This window comes from Cucurbita maxima, unplaced genomic scaffold, assembly GCF_002738345.1.
Source record: "Cucurbita maxima cultivar Rimu unplaced genomic scaffold, Cmax_1.0 Cma_Scf00418, whole genome shotgun sequence".
Taxonomy (NCBI): domain Eukaryota; kingdom Viridiplantae; phylum Streptophyta; class Magnoliopsida; order Cucurbitales; family Cucurbitaceae; genus Cucurbita; species Cucurbita maxima.
In genome coordinates this window covers 1-10,528 of record NW_019272434.1, presented here as the reverse complement: position 1 = coordinate 10,528, position 10,528 = coordinate 1, and the positions used below count along the sequence as shown (strand labels likewise).

At 35.0% G+C, this 10,528-nt stretch overlaps 1 non-coding gene across 1 annotated transcript; it reads right to left on the bottom strand.

The window, feature by feature from the left end:
- Window positions 1–283: 283 nt before the first annotated feature.
- Window positions 284–355, bottom strand: TRNAP-UGG. Its single transcript has one exon. It is a non-coding gene; the product is annotated as a tRNA-Pro (tRNA).
- Between the last annotated feature and the right edge of the window lie 10,173 nt (window positions 356–10,528).

Sequence of the window (10,528 nt, the reverse complement as noted above, 5' to 3'; positions counted from 1 at the left end):
AATAAACGCTCTACCTTGATCACCGTGGACATACGCATTTATATTAACTCTCTATTACTCCGAAAAACTACTTGAAAAAAAGATATCATACTCAAACTCCAATATCAATAAACGCTCTACCTTGATCACCGTGGACATACGCATTTATATTAACTCTCTATTACTCCGAAAAACTACTTGAAAAAAAGATATCATACTCAAACTCCAAGCTATTCAAATAGCTGACTAAGTCCCTCTATCACACCTGAAAGTTTAATTATTTTAGTGCTTTTTTTCTTTTGAAGGGGCATTCCGAGAATCAAACTCGAGACCTCTTGCACCCAAAGCAAGAATCATACCACTAGACCAAATGCCCTTAGTATGTGCTATATATTATGTTTTTTATGGAATGTATCATCATTATTTCATTTATTTTCTTTGTTAATGAAATCCATGAGAAATAATCATTATTATTATATCTTTTAGACTAGACCGCTGTTAAATTATTTACATAGGGTTTGCGACAATTACTATATTGAGAAGAAAATAGTGTAAGCTTTATTGAGAAGAAAATAGTGTAAGTTTTAGTTTGATAGTTCCATTTGAGACACATATCGTGAGTACACAAGTAAAGCAAATATCGAAAGTTAGGATTTGGGTAGGCATGCCTATTGAAAGTGGAAAAGATAAAATGATATTAAAAAAGAGCATCATCATTATAGTTTTAATTGCCTTAATTTTTGGTTTCTGAAGAATATACACTAGGTGCGAGAATCATACCACTAGACCAAATGCCCTTTCTAAAAAATTGCAACATTTTTAACTCCTTCTCAGTATATTTTTTTCTCTCAAGTTTGAAATCTATTTTCTTGAGCGGTTGTTGGACTATAAAACAAAAAGTTGATGGTCTAGTATGCAAGTGTTCAAATAAACTACAACCCAACAAATGAATCAAACTAATCCGTTTGGGTTGGGTTGGATTTATTCGGCTCAGTTCATCAGTTTGTTTGATTTAATTCTTCTATTTTGCTTCCTATGACAAGAAAATGAAGTTGTATTGAATGTAACATAGTTTGATTTATGACAAACTCATATGAAATATAATTGCATTAATAGTATTAAGAGTTGGAGTCAAATATTTCATGAACTTAAGTGCAACTCATGTTTTATTAAAGACGAGATGAAATTTAGTTAAGTAACTGAAACTTTAAATTACTTCATGTGGAGCTTCAATTACTCTATGTTAGTTGCTATCTTTAGGATTGACTAATTGGACACGAGTTATTGGATTTAGGGGATTGTTTTATGTAATTTTCAACTACGACTTATGTTTTCAAATTTATAGGTCATAATTTAGGTAGTGGTTGTATATTATGGATGAACACTAGAGTTTCTATCCCATTCACCACAACTACTCTAGTTTTTGTTTGAAGGCTATAATTGTCATCTATGTTGTATGACAATAAAATTTGTTTGGATAAAATTTTAGTTAAAGTTGCATATTTTACTTCTTGCGAGTAAAAAATTTGTTTCTTAGCATAATATGAATTTAGTTGAAGAGTTATTAGGAATAAGATGGAGAAAGAAATTTTCTTTAAAATAATAAACAGACTCAAGTTCATCTTTGTTATTGTCAAATTGTGATTTTACAAAAAACTTAACTAATATGAAATATCAAGGTAAACCAAGAATATATCCTGCACGTCATTCAAGATGACAATAAAATGGAGTTAAATTGAACGTAGTTTTAGTTTCATGTTTGGTAGGTTCAATATGAAGCATAATTGTATTAATGATATTAAAGAGAAATTCGTGTTTTATTAGAAGAGACCAACTTCATTTAAGGTACTAGGAGTTTAAACTACTTCCATTCTAATTTCAATCACTTCACAATGATTACAAATTTAAGGTTGGCTAATTGAACATCAATTATCAACTTTAGGTTATAATTTAGGTAGTAGCCATTATAATATTAATGAGTATAAGACTTACAATTTACCATGGACCATATGTCTTATAGTTAAATGAATATATATATATTTTACATGTCGAGGTCTGGATAAAGCACAAAGTAGTAAGGAACACCATTGTCAACTCTAGAGCCACCCACAACATGATGGAGACCGATGCAAAATATTTTAACATCCTTTGGCATCAAGATACAGGAAAGATGAACGCCGTCAAATTGGAAGCTTTGTCTGTCTTAAGAGTCACAATGAGAACTCTAATCAAGCTAGAGCCTTGGACTAGGAAAATTGTTTAGTGATAGTTGAAATGGATGACTTCGACGTCGTGTCAGGAATGAACGTCCTGCTGAAACACAAAGTCATTTACATGCCCCTAGCAAAATGTCTAGCAGTAACGGAGTCTAACCCGACGATCATTCAGAAAAACATCCATCAACCAAGAGGGTTGAAAATGATGTCGATACAACAGTTGAAAAATAATCATAGCCATGATGAATCTACGCTTTCTGCTATTGTTGTAATTGAAAAGGGGAGCTCGAGTGCGCCAATCTCAATAGAAACCTTGTTGCCACTACATTAACACCACGACGCAAAACAAGGTCAGATAATGGATTTATCCCCACCAAGAGAGACAAAAACAAGGTCAGATACTAAAGAAGGGAGACAAAAACAAACCATTGAAGCAACACATGTTCACACATAAATATCATCTAGACTGATGTAGAGAAGGGTCAGTCGGAAGCGTCAACCACAATAATTTCAAGAAAAATAAAGAGTTCATATAAGTTAAGGTTAGATCAACTTCGAGTTCAAAGCAACAAAACCAAAGACTGGTGTGAAAATACTATGGACTAGTTAAAGTTATCCGTAAGATTATGAAGACATCATATAGAATCTAATTGCTCTTATGGATGCGGACTAACCTTGTTGTCCACGTTAGTAACTTGAAACGTTATTATTTCGACTAAGAAGACATCAAGCAGAAGCAGGTGATATGACGTCATACAATTAAGAAAAAGTTTTAAGCGAAGAAAGTAGGAAAGACACGAACAGAGAAGACATGAAGACTCAACAAACCGAGAAGTACTTTTCAACAGCACCTAGTAGGTTGGAAGAGACTCCTCATTATGAGATCAGCTAGAAGCGCATCGAGAGACCTAAAGTCAGCCTTATCCAATAAACTGTGTGGGGGCAGATGTCACAGTCATGATTGCCCAAGGCGTGTTGCCTGTGGTTGCATGTTGCATGTCTCAGCCATTCTTGTAAAAAATTTGTTGTCCAAGGTTGTTATTTGGACAATGTTATTGTTTATCGGTTATTTGGGCGACACGCCTTGAGCAATCATAACCGTTACAATTGGCTAAGACATTTGTTGTCCATATGCTATTGTTGTCCAAGAGACTCCTCATTATGAGGTCATGATTGGCTAAGACATTTAAAGAAGTTTTACCTAGGGAAACTTCTATCACAATCCTCTTCTTGCTCTCTGAAACTTCTTTAAATGTTATTGTTCACTGGTTATTTTGGCGCATCTTCCTTAAAAGGATTGTGACGATAGATGACCTAGGTAAAACTTCTATTGGGAGATCAGTGCAATAGAGAATCTGTGTCCCTTTCCTTAAACCTTCAGCGCACAACATAACAAAGAGTTCCTAGAAAAAATATCATAGAACAATTTGTGTAATGCCTTTGAAGTTAGGCTCGAGGCTCTATCTTATCTCCCAAGAATATGGTTCATTCTCTATTCACATAGAAATTCTGCAATAGAAAGTGGTACCCTCATCTTCTTTTATAAGACTACCTCAGCCTTCATGGAATGATTATGCTATGTTGATTCTTATAGAAGGGAGTAGGAGTAAGAGTAGATGACTGTTTATGGTCCAAGTCCCAAAAAAGTAAGTCTTGATGTCAAGAAAGGAGAGGAATCCTCATAGTTTCCAAGATTTGAAGAGAATCATACATACACAAATTTCCTTTGTTTGTTTATTCTTGTTGTTTGCTCTCTTCAATTAACATGTTATAAAGACACTTGTAAATTATAATTAAATATAGCTTTTTTTTTCTTTCCAAATATCAATTTGAATTACTTCTTGATTCAAGGTTTAAAAAACCTATTTCAAATCTTATTATATTGCATGCTTCAATTTGATATAATTGTTGGAGGCATTTTTAGAATCAAACTCGGGACCTCTCGCACCCGAAGCGAGAATCATACACTAGACCAAATGCCTTGTAGTGGATCTATCAATATTAGTTGCTGGTCCATATCTTTTATGCGCCTCAATATTTGAAATTTATCCACATGTTTTTGTGCTTTAGAACCTATTATTATTGTCTTGTTAACTTCACATTGTTGATAAGCACATTACCCTACGTTTTATATTCTCATGTATTGGCTGAAACCACCACACCTAAATGAAGGTCTCAAATAATCAAATAAATTATAAAGGATAGGGTTATAACAATAAATGAAAAAAGCCTGTAATAAAAGGAAAACATGATACCTATGGTGAGCTGTAATAGAAGACAAATATCCTATAATAAAAGATCAAATATGATATATATGGTAAGTTATAATTGTTGGGTTTTATGTCCTAAAACTCATAGTGTGTAAACAAAAACATATTTTATTTTCAATAAAGTTATTATTGTTGTTTATTTATTAAAGATTGTTATTGAATAAAGTGAACTTTACGATCATTAATCTAAATCCAATAAATTTGGTTAACTCAAGTATGCATGCTTGCCACGTTATCCCAAATATTTGAGTGAAATTTTTAGTGTCAAAATTTGGTGATCTCAAATTTGCATGAACATGCAAACATGACTCTATAAATAGAGTGATCATAAAACATGAAATGTCTTCTTCTTGGTGAAAAACCTTGAGAAAAACCTCTCACAAACACTCTCTTCATATATACAAAATCCCTCCCAAGTTTAGTCACTCACCGGATTCCACAATCCCGTTCTAAGGCCGGAGGATAGTGGAGAAGACACTAGTGGTGGTTCGAAATCGGTTTGTGAGGAAAAAGGAATTTGAACTACAAAAGGTTAGTATTCAAACTCATTAAGTTTTAATACTTATGAACATGCTAGTTATTTACTATAATTGATGTTCTAAAAGTGCCTAAGATCCAAATTGCTTCCGCATGTGTTATATTAACACCATCAATTGGTATCAGAGCAAGTTTTAGGCACTTTATTTACATTAATTTGATCATGGTGGGTACCATTTCTTGAATGAAATTTTGTGGTTCCTAAAGTGGATGGTTTTGGTTTTGGCATTTTTTTATGCTTCTATTTGATACAATTATTGTAATAAGCCTAATGTGTATGGGCTTTAATGAATGAAGAAAGGTCTGTAATTTTTATGGAGTCATTAGAGTCCATTTTAGGTTGTAATTGATCGAAAATGGAAGAGATAGCAAGCTGAACCAAAGAAGAAGATGGAAGAGGCAGTTCGGGTGGTTTTTCTGCCTTTGGGGTCTGGTTCAACGTTTTTAAGGGTTGGGTCGCCCAATTCCTGATCCTCGGGAGCGGTTCAAGTTATTTTTAATTATTAATGTAATAATTTAGTTAATTGCTTGTTTTAAAATGCCAAAACCAATCCACTTTAGCGTGTTTAATTAATTATGCATTATGAATGTATGTTTTAATTAAATAGAAAATGTATATGCATAAAGTATGTCATATAGATTTAAAATCCCACCATAGGCTAAGCATGTTTCATGCATTCCAAGTATGTTATAAGTATTATAATGTATAGTATGCATGTTTAGGGTTCCATGAGTGATAGATATAAATTGTTATATTATTGCATGGAATGGATGATTATATAATTGTTATATAAAGCATGTTAGATGCATGTTATAGGTTATTTTCAACGTCATAAAACGAGATAGACGTTAAAATCTATAATAAAGATAAGTACATGCTCACTCAGGGTTAAGAACCGAGCACGATCAATTTTAATAGTTAAAATAGGTCGATGTCTTACAAAATTGCAGTTACGAGAAAGCTCACCTGGCACGATCTTGTCTAAGGCTGGAGGTACTTACGTTGACGGTTTACAAAACACCTACTACCTGGAGATCGGACCAGTACTTGAGCTTAGTTAGCCCAGTTTTATGAGCATGCTTAAGTGATATAAGTTTTAGAAAAATAACCTAGACTTAAGCTATATTTAATTAGTCGGAATATAACGAAGTAATAGGTATACCCAACCGTCTAAAATACTTAGTGGGAGGAAAAAGATATATGAGATACATCGTTTTCCTTTTACGCTCTCTGAAAAATTCACACCGTGAGATTCATGCTCGGCCTTGTGTCGCCCTGGGAGCGTCCTCCATTCGGAAGGTATTTGCATGAGTCAATAACAAGGTGAATAGAGAAAGTATTTATAGTAAGTGGGAGAAGGAAGTATATCAACACCTCCTATGGTCTCCACCACTAGGTTGCACCGTGAGATTCCCATGTTCCACCTACATGTTGCCCAAAAGCTACTACCCATTTGGAGGGTTGTAACATGGGAGTCGAAACAACACAAACTCTAAAAATGGATAGGATTTCTTAGGTCCGTTCCCAACTTTGGCTTTTTCGTTCGATAGCATTGTTAGGACCGATCTCTGAGGTCTGAAAATGGCGGGTCACACTTCCGAAGAATTACTAAGAGTTATGGAATCTCTAAAAGGGATGTTTGGACAACCGTCCTTCTCCCTTAGACATGAAGCCATAAAATACATTTACAACTGTCGTATGTAAGAAGCGACCTCAGTTAGAGAACATGTCCTAGACATGATGGTCAATTTCAATGTGACAGAAGAAAATGAAGTTGTCATTGATGAGAAGAGTCAAGTCAGTTCCGCACAAATGTGGTAATGAAAAAAATAGAATATAACTTGACTGCTCTTCTCAATGAGCTACAGACTTATCAATCCCTCTTAACGAACAAGGGACAAACAGGAGAAGCAAATGTTGCTATCTCCAAAAAATTACTACGTGGATCGTACTAAGAAATTAAGCCTGGACCTTCAACTTCTAAAAGTGTTTTTGATGAAGAAGAAGGGTAAAGGGAAAAATAAGATTCCTACTAACCGCAAACACAAGGTTCAAAAAGCAGATAAAGAAAAATGTTTTCATTGCAACGAAAACGGGCACTGGAAGAGAAACTGCCCAAAATACATTGCAGAGAATAAAGCCGAAAAGACACAACAAGGTAAATATGATTTACTCGTTGTAGAAATATGTTCAGTAGAGTATGAAAACTCAACTTGGATACTAGATTCAGGGGCGACTAATCATATTTGTTCTTTTTACCAGGAAACTAGCTTCTGGAGAATGCTTGCGGACGGTGAGATAACACTTAGGGTTGGAACAGGAAAGGCTGTCTCAGCAAGATCAGTATGAAATTTAAAGTTGTTTTTTGGAGATAGATTCATTATATTAGATAATGTACTTTTTGTTCCTGAAATGAAAAGAAAACTAATATCTATCTCTTGTTCATTTGCAAAAGAGGTATTCATATTTGTTCTGCAAAATTAGAAAACAACTTATATATATGTTAAAATCGAGCAAAATAAAAGCCATTTTAAATACCGAGATGTTTAAAAAAGATGAAGCTCAAAATAAATGACAAAAGATTTCTCCTAATACCTATCTTTGGCACTTAAGACTAGCCACATTAATCTCAATAGGATTGATAGATTGGATAAAAATGGACTTCCAAATAAGTTAGAAGACAACTATTTATCTCCATGTGAGTCTTGTCTTGAGGGTAAAATGACTAAACGATCATTTTTCGAAAAAGATTATAGAGCCAAAGAAACCTTAGAACTCGTGCATACAGATCTCTGTGGTCCAATAAATGTCAAAGCACGAGGAGGGTATGAATACTTCATCAGATTTATTGAGGATTATTCAAGGTATGACTATCTTTATCTAATACGTCACAAGCTCGAAGCTCTTGAAAAATTCAGAGAGTATAAGACTGAGGTTGAGAATCTATTAGGTAAAATTATTAAAACACTTCGATCAGATCGAGGAGGAGAGTACATGGACTTAAGATTTTAGGACTATATGATAGAACATGGAATAAGGTCACAACTCTCAGCCCCTGGTATGCCTCAAGAAAATGGTGTATCAGAAAGGAGAAATAGAACTTTGTTAGACATGGTTCGATGTATGATGAGTTTCGCTCAATTACTCGATCCATTTTGGGGATATGTAGTGGAGACTGCTACATGCATTTTGAACACGATTCCTACTAAGAGTGTTTCAGAAACATCTTATGAGTTATGAAAAGGGCGTAAAGGTAGTTTACGTCACTTCAGAATTTGGGGATGCACATGTGTTCGTGCAAAATTCCAAGAAATTAGGACGTCGTTCAAAATTATGTCTATTCGTAGGATACCCCAAAGAGACGAAAGATGGTTTGTTTTATGACCCTCAAGAAAATAGAGTGTTTGTATCAACAAACGCTACATTCTTAGAGGAAGATCACGTAAGAAATCATCAACCTCGTAGCGAACAAGTATTAAGTGAGATTTCTAAAGAAGCTACTGATACAACAACAAGAGTTGTTGATCAAGCTGGTCCTTCAATAAAAGTTGTTGATGGAGCTGACACTTCTGGTCAATCACATCCTTCTCAAGAGTTGAGAATGCCTCGACGTAGTGGGAGGGTTATAACTCAACCCAATCGTTACTTGGGTTTGGCAGAAACTCAAGTCATCATACCTGATGACGGCATTGAGGATCCATTGATCTATGAACAAGCAATGAATGATGAAGATAGAGATCAGTGGATTAAAGCCATTAATCTTGAAATGGAGTCAATGTACTTCAATTCAATCTGGGAACTTGTAGATCAACCAGATAGGGTAAAACCTATTGGTTGCAAGTGGATCTATAAGAGGAAACGAGACCAAATCGGTAAGGTACAGACCTTTAAAGCTCGACTAGTAGCAAAGGGTTATACCCAAAGAGAGGGGGTGAACTATGAAGAAACCTTCTCTCCTGTTGCTATGCTTAAATCGATTAGAATACTCTTGTCTATTGTCACATTTTATGATTATGAAATTTGGAAAATGGATGTTAAGACATCCTTTCTAAACGACAATCTTGAAGAGAGTATCTATATGGCTCAACCAGAGGGGTTCATTGAACAAGATCACGAGCAAAGGGTTTGCAAACTCAAAAGAACCAAGAAGCCATAAGCGAGAAAAACATATTGAGCCCAAATATCATCTCATAAGAGAGATTGTGTAACGAGGAGATGTGATCGTCACATAGATAGCTTCAGAGCACAACATTGCTGATCCATTTACAAAGCCCCTCACGGCTAAAGTGTATGAAGGGCACCTAGTGAGTCTAGGACTACGAGTTAGGTAATCTAGGGCAAGTGGGAGAAAAGGCATGAGTATGTGATGCCCTAGTTTATTGTATTTATGTCTTTCTCTTTACTCAACGTTATAAAACTCCACTAGAGTTTTAGTCCAAGTGGGAGTTTGTTGGATTTTATGTCCTAAAACTCATAGTTTGTAAACAAAAGCATATTTTATTTTCAATAAAGTTATTATTGTTGTTTATTCAGTAAAGGTTGTTATTGAATAAAGTGAACTTTACGATCATTAATCTAAATCCAATAAACTAAGAACACTCTGGAAATAGTATGATTACTTGAACTATATGTAGAGACATAAGAGTTGATCAAGTTCAAGTATATAGTCAAAATGATCTATAGTATAAGGATAAGGCTGAGTACCTTATCCTGAGGACACTATGGATGCGGCCCACTTTTGTATATGATATAAAAAATGCGATCACTAAAATTGTACATGTGAAGACATGTGAGTGGGGGCGTCCTATGAAATGAGTATTGCATAAAATCGGACCATGAAGAAAATCACTCTCACTTTATAATGTCGTTTACTGTTGAGACTGATTTTCTTTTCATTCGATGACCTAAGTAACTCGATCTTAATATTGAGCTAACCATGAACTCCTTGTTTATTCGGAATTATCCTTAGATTTGCATGGGTGAGAGTGGTTCAAGTTCGCCAACTCAATAGGTCTCTCATTTCAGAGGTAAGACTAGGTAAATGGCTGAGGACGTGGGGTGCAAGATGAAATTCACACCTACCCACTTTTAGGGATAGAAGAGAGGTAGTTCCCTTAATTACTTACTCCAGGTCTTGAATAAGGAGCCCCACCCTCTCATTGGCCTGAGAGGGATCCAGTTTACTTGTTGGACCACAAACCAATTGTTCATTAGAGAATCAGTGAGACATAAGAAACAAGAAGTAACTTCAGGGGTAAAACGGTAAATTGACCCAGCTCTAGTTACGAACAACCTGTGAAGGATCGACTTACTAATCATGGTTATATCAAATGGACAAAAATATATCTATAGTGAGGGGAGTGCAACTACTAGGCTATAGTGGAATGTCCTAGTACTCAACGAATGTTGGTTAACAAAGTTAATGAGTTTAACAGGTTAATCTTGGATCGTTGGAGTCCATGATCTATAGGTCCATTAGGTCCCTCTGATAGCTCATATCGGACTAAACCATAGAACAGTGTGAC